The sequence below is a fragment of the Macrobrachium nipponense genome, chromosome 36, assembly GCF_015104395.2.
Source record: "Macrobrachium nipponense isolate FS-2020 chromosome 36, ASM1510439v2, whole genome shotgun sequence".
NCBI lineage: Eukaryota > Metazoa > Arthropoda > Malacostraca > Decapoda > Palaemonidae > Macrobrachium > Macrobrachium nipponense.
In genome coordinates, this window is record NC_087220.1 from 38,036,754 (window position 1) to 38,046,730 (window position 9,977).

Below are 9,977 nucleotides of genomic sequence, written 5' to 3' on the forward strand. Positions count from 1 at the left end.
TCTCCTCCGCCGCATCATTACCAGTAAAGTCCTCTAGGGAGGGGATTGTAAAGGACTTGAATCTATCGTCAGGGACCCAGGAATTCTGAGTCTTCGCTACGAAATCTGGGACGAAATCGAGCATAACCGATCCCCATCCCCTTGAGTGTTTAACATTAAAAGAGAGACAATGAAGTTCCCCTACTCTCTTCACCGATGCCAGATGGTTTTGAGGGTCAGATCCCTGTCTGACAACTCTTGGAGAGGCTCGTAAAGTCTACAAGTCACACTCCTTTGGACGAGAGTCACATCCCACTCTGGGGCCTGAGTTCCCTGGGTGGGCAAGACCTCTCGAAGCTCCTCATAAGGAGGGATATTTCCATGGAAGAGGAAATATCCACTCCCCACAGCTTTAAGACTAAGGCCAAAGCAGCCCTATATCCCTTAACTGCCAAAACAGAAAGACGCTTCTTTCGATGAAGAAAGACTAGGAAATCTGCTACCTGCTGAGGAGTGGCTCTGAGCGGAGAGAGACCCCGTCTATGACACCAACCACAGAAGACGGACCACTTTCCCTAGTATACCGCTGCAGAGGACTGTCTGAGGTATCCTGCCATCTCTGTTGCAGCTTGGCGAGAAAAGCCTCTTGCTCCAAGAGATGGTGGACAACCGCCAGCCATGAAGACACAGGGAATGTACTGCCTGGTGGTACCATTCCATGTGCGGTTGGCACAGCAGGTTGTGCCATGGGGGAATCTCTCGCAGTTTTTGGTGAGAAGAGCCAGCAGGTCCAGATACCAAACGGCCTGAGGCCATTTAGGAGCCACCAGAATCATCCAGATGTTGCTAGTGACTATCGTCCTGCTGATCACCTTGTGAATCAGACAGAACAGGGGAAAGGTGTACACTTCGAGGTTGTCCAACGGGTGTTGGAACGCATCCTCTGCAGCTGCCCATGGATCAGGCACGACGGAGAAAAAATGACATTGTTATGATACAATAAAGTTTCATACATACTTACCATGGCAGATATATACATAGCTATAGACTCCGTCGTTCCCGACAGAATTTCAAATTTCGCGGCACTCGCTACAGGTAGGTCAGGTGATCTACCGCCCTGCTCTGGGTGGCAGGGCTAGGAACTATTCCCGTTTTCTAATCATAATCTCTCTTCCACCTGTCTCCTGCGGAGAAGGCGAACTCGACGACGAAAAGCACTCTCGTAGGACCCATCTTATAGCGGTCTTTAGCAGTCGATACGATCGATTCTGCGAAGGGACGCCTGATCGTTGGGGATTCTCCACAACCCCCGTATGGCTTTCGACTTTCCTTCTCCTCCGGGCCAGGGAGCTTGGAAGAGGTCTAGGCCTGGAGCGTCGCAGAGACGACCAGACGCCCCCTCCACTACACTGGGGACACTAATATCACTGCCACATTCACTTTCCTTACCTTCCAATGCTGCGACTTTTTCCTGCATTTTCTGAAGGGAAGCTCTAAGTTCTGCTATTTCCGAAGCCGAACTAGAGGGATAGCCATTTGTGAACGGGCTGAAACAGAATGGTCATTATCATCATAGGAAGAAGCTACAGAGCTAGAAGTAAATCATGAGAGGCAGACCTTCTATGGTTTTTCTTCCTCTCTCTATCTCTCTCTAACTTCTTCAAGTAAGAAGTTTGAGTTCTTCCACTCTTGTGCACTCAGATTCTCACACTCATTACACGTATTCTCAATTGAACATTCAACCATTCTACACCCTCTACAACTAGTGTGAGGATCTACCGAAGCTTTCGGAATCCTCACCTTACAGCCCTCATTCACACACACTCTGAAACTAACACTAGAATCAGACATATTCACAAAATCCAAAAACCAAGTCCAAAAAAACAGTCCACGATAGCGAATGCCAAACAACGATCCAAGTACGTCACCAATATCAGCGAGAGATGATCAAAAGCTTTGCGAAAAACGAATTCTAGTCAGGAGGAAGTAACAATGTTGATACAGCCGGCGACCAGAGAGATTATGATTAGAAAAGGGAATATTTTCCTAGCCCTGCCACCCAGAGCAGGGCGGTAGATCACCTGACCTACCTGTAGCGAGTGCCGCGAAATTTGAAATTCTGTCGGGAACGACGGAGTCTATAGCTATGTATATATCTGACAGGTAAGTTTGAATGTATGAAAACTGGGAGTTTTCTGTTGTGCCGGGTGGCAAACAGATCCACCACTGGGTGCCCCCACAAATCAAACAGCCTTTCAGCTACGTCTGGGTGTAGAGACCATTCTGTCCCAGTCACCTGATTTTGGCAGCTTAGCTTGTCTGCCACTTCATTCCTCTTGCCTGGAATGTACCTGGCTGACAGCTCTACCGAGTGAGCTGCGGCCCACTCGTGCAGCTGCACAGTCAACTGATGCAACAAGAGGGACACTAGGCCCCCTTGTCTGTTGACATACACTACTACCGTGGTGTTGTCGCTCATCAACACCACAGTGTCCAATCACAAGTTACCGAAATTCTTGGAGCGCCAGAAATGCTGCCTTGAGTTCCAGGACGTTGATGTGAAGGTGCTCGTCATGTCGATCCCACACTACTGAAACCAGCAACTCCTCCAGGTAAGCACCCCAACCCTCGTTCAATGCATCCGAGAACAGAAGCATCTCCAGAGGGGGAGTGTGCAACTGCACTCCTATTAAGAGGTTCCTGTCATCTAGCAACCAAGCTAGATCCTCCCTTACTTCTTCCAAGAGCAACAAGGAAGGATTGTAGATCTCAAGCCTGTGACCAATACTCCTTCTGTCTCCATTGAAGAGACCGCAAGTGAAGACGCCCATGAGGGACTAACTTCTCTAGTGACGACAGGTGACCGATCACAACCTGCCAAAGCTGAGCCGGTTGTTCCTGTCGTGACAGAAACCGTTGAACTGCCTCCCTGAACCTGCTGATCCTCGAGTCTGTTGGGAAAACTCGTGCTGCTACCATGTCGACCAACCAATCATCAAATTACCTCAAAAGACGTATCCCGACTAAGTGGGCCCAAGCTAACACCAGTGTGAACACTCGCGTGAACACCTGAGGGGCGGTCAAGAGTCCGAAACAAAGTGTCCTGAATTGGAACACTGTCTCGCCAAGGATATATCATAAGTACTTTCTGGAGGACAGATGGAAGGGTATTTGAAAATACACATCCTTCAGGTCCTACAAAAGCATGAAATCATTCTCCCTGATGGAATTGAGCATGGAACGTGCCGTTTCCATCATGAACCGAGTCTGTAAAACGAACCAGTTCAAAGGAGAGAGATCTATTACCGGTCTCCAGCCCGCCTGTAGACCTCTCCACCAGGAAAAGCTGGCTGTAGAACACCGGTGATGGTTCTCGCTTGATTTCTACAGCTCCCTTGCTCAGCATCGTCTGCACTTCGAGTGCTTCGTCCCTAGCCAAACCGGGAGCATAAGTCTGTTGATGGACCAGATGAGAAGTGAGGGATGGCCTCGATTGAAAGGGGAGAAGATTTCCCTCCTGAAGAACATCTGCTACCCAGGTCTCAGCTTCGTAGCGCTGTCATGTTGCCCAATGGCTCACCAGGCAAACCCCCCCCCTTCCCGCAGCAGGTGAGGGGGAAACGCCGTCCCTAGCAATGCCCCTTCTTCCTCTTTCGCTTACCTCCCCATCACGAGAGGAGGAGGGCTGAGAGGGTTGACACTCGCCTCTCAAAGCGAAGGAGGAAGGCTGGGTCTTTCCCCGTGCCCCCTTTGACGGAGCAGAGGTCTTGGGGGTGGAGGAAGAGTTAGCTTGGCTCCAAGGCCTAGCCACAGTTGAACAAGACGGCCCAGATGTCTTCGTAACTGCCTGGTGTACTAAATGGTTGCTGTCCTCAGCTCTCAGTTTTTCCACCGCAGCATCCACCATCTCTGTAGGGAAGAGAGAGGAGGAACCCAGCAATGATTCATTCCTTAGACCCAATGTCAACTCCGGGCCAGCCGAAGAAGACGATGACGACACCTTCTGCCTCTTCTTAAGACTTCTTCTTTGCCAGCTTCCTCAGAACAGGAGAAAGATCCCCACCCAGGACAGGGCTGTAGCGGCTGCCAAAGCAGCAGACCCCAGCACAGCCTGGGACGGAGGAACTGACGCTGCAGCAGCCCTCCCACGGGCAGGAACAGGGTGACAGGCACGGCAACAGTGTGACAGCATAGCCTGGAGGAGGAGGTGGGAAATATTCCACCCTCGAGGTATGTAGCACCAGTGCAACCGCAGCAGATGGAGTGACCAATGTTACATGCTGGGTACACACCAGATGTGGCGGTGCCGCATACCCAGGTGTCGAGATGGTCGTGGTCGTCCTCGACTCGATCCCATGAGTCACTGAGGCTGCTGCGAGATGACTCAGCAGTCCCTGAAGAGAAGGAGTGCCAGGCAGATTCAGGGTACACCATACCTGCCGCAGATCCCCACCCGCAGAGTCAGACGCACCTCAGGGAGCAAAGTCGGGTTAATGGGGTGAGCTCCTGTTCGCCCAGAATGGGAAGGATCCCCCAATGAGCGAACAGAAGTTCCAGAGTACAACTCCAAGTCAGCATGCCTCCCTCCATCTTCTGAACTCGACACATCAAGAGAAGAAGCGGAAGGAGAGAGAGATGTCCCCCAAAGGGGAAAGAGTGAGACGGGGGAGTTTATGTGGAGGGAGGAAAGACGACGACATATCTGTGACCAAGGGAGTCAAAGGAGAACTCCCCGACGACGCCTTGGAAGACTTACTTACACGGCTTCTTCCTTCCCTTGTATCTCTCCCACTGCTCTTCTGACCAAGAGATACAATTATCACAGGTATTAGCCTTATCACACTCACGCCCTCGGCACCTCGCAGAAAGGGTGTGAGGGTCAACATCGATACTCAAGCAAAATGCTCCACATTTCCTGCCCCTACTCCAGGGCACAACTGACGTGTAGATGGGTGGCAAGAGGGCTTATCTAATTCATGGATTTGCATTATTCAATATAGACACAAAAAACACAATACAATCACAAATATATTAGTCAAAAAGAAAGTATGAAAAGATCTCATGACAGAGGCGGGCAAAGAGAACATCTGCACACGACAGTGGTTGAAAGCAAAGTGGAATGTTTAGGTACAGTCGGGCAGGACTCCCGACTATTGGACAAGCAGTTACTGCCTAACTACCTACTTATTAAATCTTAAGACCAAGTTACGGCTAGTCAGCTATAGCTCGCAAAAATGTCTTCATCAGAAGACGACCAAAAGCAAAGTGGAGTGTTTACATCCGGGCAGGCGGCCCAGACGGTAGTTACCTTGTTCAAGAATTTAGTAGCCATAATTCCAGCCTATGCTGAAAGTAATTTCTTATATAAAGGACCGAGGGTTTGTATATCGTGTAGCAACAAATCATGATTAACAGATAGTCAGCAAGAGCTCAAAAGCATGCATCTTCACTGGAAGAATGCCAAAAGCGAGTGTTTACAACCAGGCAGGTGGGTCTCCCCACCTACCAGACAGTGGTTATTGCCTAACCATCTGGTTCGAGTTTTAATGGTTGTGTTCCAGCTTTGCCATAAAGTGATTCCTCATGTAAAGGACCGAGGGTTTGTATACCATGTGGGAACAACAGTAATTAGTGAATAATTATCATTGAAAAATACCATGAACAGGCAAATTTTCTCCGCAAATGAGCATAAATGTTCCATAGAGAAATCCGCAAATTAGTGAGATTGCGAATCCGGAACAATAAGCGGGGGCCGAATGTAATACAGTCATGACCTAGTGATAAATATCATGGGTATATAATAAAAAGTGCTTGTTCAAATATATGACATGTTTTAATATTCAATGAAGTTCTCAGTATAAATGTAGCTATTGCTCATGAAATGTCATTGTAAATGATAACACTGCATTATTTGTTTATCAGATTTTTCAAAGTACCTACAATCACTACAGTATTGGTTACATGTGAAAACACTAACTGTGACCAAGTTACTGATCTTCACTGTGAGAAAGACAAGGAGAGCAGCAAAAGTAACTTTTGCACATTATGGCTCACATCAAACTGAAAATGTGGATAAAATGGTAAAAACTTTAAACAACAGTATTTTTACATTTCAAGAACCTTCTCAACATCTTGCTAACTCAGTCTGGATACAACTGTGCTAGTACTACCTATCATGTGTCATGAACTCTTAAAAATACATTTGTTTGTTGCATGAAAAATCACAAGGAGTTTGATATTTAGCCTAACTGTAACTTATGACAATAACAGTGGGCCAGTGGCAATAAGTACATCACATGAAAAAAATTATCTTTGAGGCTTATCAAAAATGATATGACAATTTTCAAATGTACCAAGTTTGGTAGCCAATCACCAGATGAAACCCATGATATAACTTTACTGGAGGAAGTTCTTTCAGTAGCCTACTCTCAAAAGTTGCTTAATCATTTAAAGTTCTGGTATTCATTCAACAGGGGGAGTTGGCAAGATCAATTTAGTTTCACAGGCAACTTTTAGTAGGTACTAAAGGTTGTCTAGTTTGATTAGTCTAATCTAGACAATCACTTTGCTGGGATAAGTGACAATAATAACTTAACCTGTACAGACTTTTCTTGTGATAGTAGGTACTAGGCTACTAAGGCTAGGCTGCAATCTAGATGTTGCCTACGTAGCTATACTATGTTATGGATAAAAAATGTGACCTGTCAACCTCTAGCCTAAAAACATGCAAAACGCCACCTCAGGATTAGTTATAGGTAAGTAGGCTAAGCATCTTCAAACAACATTTCAACCACATCAGCCTTTGCACACTCTTCCTCCTCCAACCTCTGGGGTCCTCCAAATTTCATTAGAGTGGGAACACATTTCAACTTGGTGCGGGAATCTGTGCGGAATACGTTGTTCCTGTCCTTCCAAAAGTCACGCCCTCCAACCCCTACGTATATGAAGACGGCGTCATCGGGGGCTTTCTCAAGGGCACCTTTTACCACCGGTTCGGCGACAACGCAGTCGGGGCACCAGCTTTTCCCTTTGGCGTCCTTCGTACCCGAAAACAGAACGAAGATGGGATTCCCAGAGGGCTTGAATTTCTCGATTTGTTCTATAAACGCATCAAATCCCTCAACTTCGACTTTCTGAACCATATTTGCGAGATGCCTAGAAGAGAGAACCGCAAAAGCAAGTAGATCTGATCTGTAGTGCTAACACGGTGGACTTGACAGTTGACAGTTTGGGTGACCAAGGTCCAAGAGGAGGTGGTTTGGGAAATTGGGAAAGCAGCGTGTTATCTAACCAGCTGATTCATGACATTTCAGACGTCAAAATACCTGAAGAAATACATCACTAAACAAAGTTCTTAGCGTGTAATACTACCATTTTATACAAGATCTTACCTTAATCTACCAAAATACAAACATTCAACACGCCAACAAGTCGGCATTCACAAGCAGTAAGGAATTTCAAAATCTTGACCTCAGCTGCACCTCATAATTGTTTACATATGCCAACGTGAATAGTGTTTGAACAAAGTTTCGAAACATCGGCTCATAAGGTTCGTTTCAACAGTATGAACCACACGTCCTCTTCTTCTTCTTCTTCTTTATTTTAGTAGGAGATATCTGGCTTCTCTTACTGGAGCCATTGTAGTACTCCCCTGCAAAATCACATCAGATATGCAAAGATTATTATGCTAACTTTTATTTGTGGAGGAATATTATTTTGGTAATATCGTATGTGTTAGCAATTAAGGTATAAGATGAATGATGAGTTTATCTAAATCACACGAGGCTTATTCCAAATTCGTTCAAACAATATCCATGCTCCCTTCCATCGATATTGTTAATCATTTTTTTTTATAAAACACTTTACTCTAATAGATTCAAAATAACCTCCTACTAGTTTAGGTAACCCTACTTCAAATATCACTGTTAAATATAGTCGCCTTACATGTACAAACTTCAGTTTGTTTAGTGGTTAAAACCATAGTCAACCTAATCTGGCTGTTTTGATAGTTTAGTAATGGCTATTGCGTGTTTAGTAGCTTGGTTTTCCTAAGAATGTTATGAAGTAATTTGAAACTTTTTTCTGAACTTCTTTATCTATGATTATTCCTAGTAAGTTATTTGAGTTAAAGTTTACTTTCATTGTTGTCAATTTTGCTAGCAACGAATTCCTTTCTTCTATAAAGTTTCTACAATTTAGAATAACATGTGGGATATCTTCTATTATATTACAACAATGACTTCATAGATGCGAATCAATAATTTTACATTTATGTAAATAAGAGTTTACTCTGGCATGTCCGGTTCTTAGATTTGCCAATTAAGATAGTCTCTACTTTTCTATTTTTACAATAAGATGTTTCCTACTCTCCTACAATGGGTTTAAAGGTTCCAAGCCCCTTACCCGGTTTCATGATGTTCCATTCTTTTTGCCACATTTCTTTCATTTTCATTTTTAAAGCTGTTTTATTCTCTCTTATAGTTAAGTTATTATTCATAATGCAAATATTTTCCAAACCTTGGTTAGCTGTATCTTCAGCCAGCACATTCCCTAGGATTCCCTTGTGACATATAGTACCCAGTGCAGAATCACATAACTTTGGGTGTCATTTAGTTGTGATAGAATTGGCTGGATGTTATGTAAAGTTTCTTTAAATCTCTGCAAACCATTACTCTTAATCAATTCCAGAGAGGTCATGGAGTCAGTAAATATTACAACCTTTCTGCGTCTATATTGTTCTTAACCCATCTGAGTGTTTCACGTATAGCAAATAATTTATCTAGAATAGATTTAAGTGGATTCAGTATCAAACTACAATAAAAATCAAGACTTGGAATTGTTGCAAATGCAGCTGCACATGCCCAGTCCTCTGTGGGTCTGTTTATTTCCTTCTTAGAGCCATCTGTTAAAGTCTAAATGATTCGTGTACATTTCCTCCTTTAACCTACCAAACTCCTGAATGAACCTAGAAACTGGTTCTTCTTTATCAGTTGTATGCATTGGTGCTGTTTTAGCATATTTTTTAATGTTTTGCCATGGTGCTAAGATAGAAAATGCCCTTTCTTCTTTGTATGTACCTAATTTTATTTCCCACTTCCTAATGATGTCATAAGCCCTTTGAATGAAAGGTTTCCTGAAGTAACTTGAATTCCAGTTTAGGATTTTATCGCCTTCAGAGTAACCCTTATCAAGATGTTTCAGTTTTACCCAGTATGTTAATATTTTATATTCTATTTCAATCCTAATGGGTTCAATATTACTTTCCACCTATAATGACATAATTGGTGAAGTACTTTTTGCTCCTACTACTATCCTTATTACGACATTTTGAATAACCTCAAGCTTCTCTAGGTTGCTTTTTGCTGCAGATGAGTAGTACCTATACCTCAATTCCATATTCTATTTTACTTAGTATTTATGCTTTGTAAAACTTTATCAGGCTTTTCCTGTTAGCCCCCAAGAGTTTGAGGAAATAGTCATTAATATATTCAACTTCTGATAATATGTTGATTTTACATAATTAACATGACCAGTTCAAGTTAGTGTAGGACTGTCCCATATCAAACCCAAATATTTGTACTTACTTGCCCATTTTATTACATTGTTTGCTATTTGAATCTGTGGTGGTACTATTAGTTTCTTATTTGTATAGTACGTTACCTTTGTCTTGTTGGTATTAATCTTTAGTCCCCACTTCTCGGTCCACTCATAAAGTCCTTCTCCAGCTTCTTGTATTAATCTTCTTCTCTTGAATGCATAGAGCGTCAATCACTGGAGTGACGATCTCCCTGTTGAGCGTGGCCATATTGAAAGGTCTCGGTCCAGCTCACAGTTATTATTATTATATTATTATTATTATTATTATTATTATTATTGAATTATTATTATTATTAATGGACCCAATTTCACGGAGAAAAATTACCTCACAAAAACAGGTTGGCCTAAGCACTCCAACCATTGTGGTCAAGGCCTAAGCATCTGCTTTTGGATCTAAGCAG

At 43.7% G+C, this 9,977-nt stretch overlaps 1 protein-coding gene across 1 annotated transcript in view; it reads right to left on the reverse strand.

Moving 5' to 3' along the window:
• The window catches only part of LOC135203567 (transmembrane protein 107-like), a 95,752-nt gene extending 87,055 nt beyond the window's left edge, over positions 1 to 8,697 (reverse strand). The window contains exon 1 of the mRNA XM_064233316.1: positions 7,371 to 8,697. The gene's annotated coding sequence lies outside the window, so the exon portion shown is untranslated. The remainder of the gene's footprint in view (positions 1 to 7,370) is intronic.
• Between the last annotated feature and the right edge of the window lie 1,280 nt (positions 8,698 to 9,977).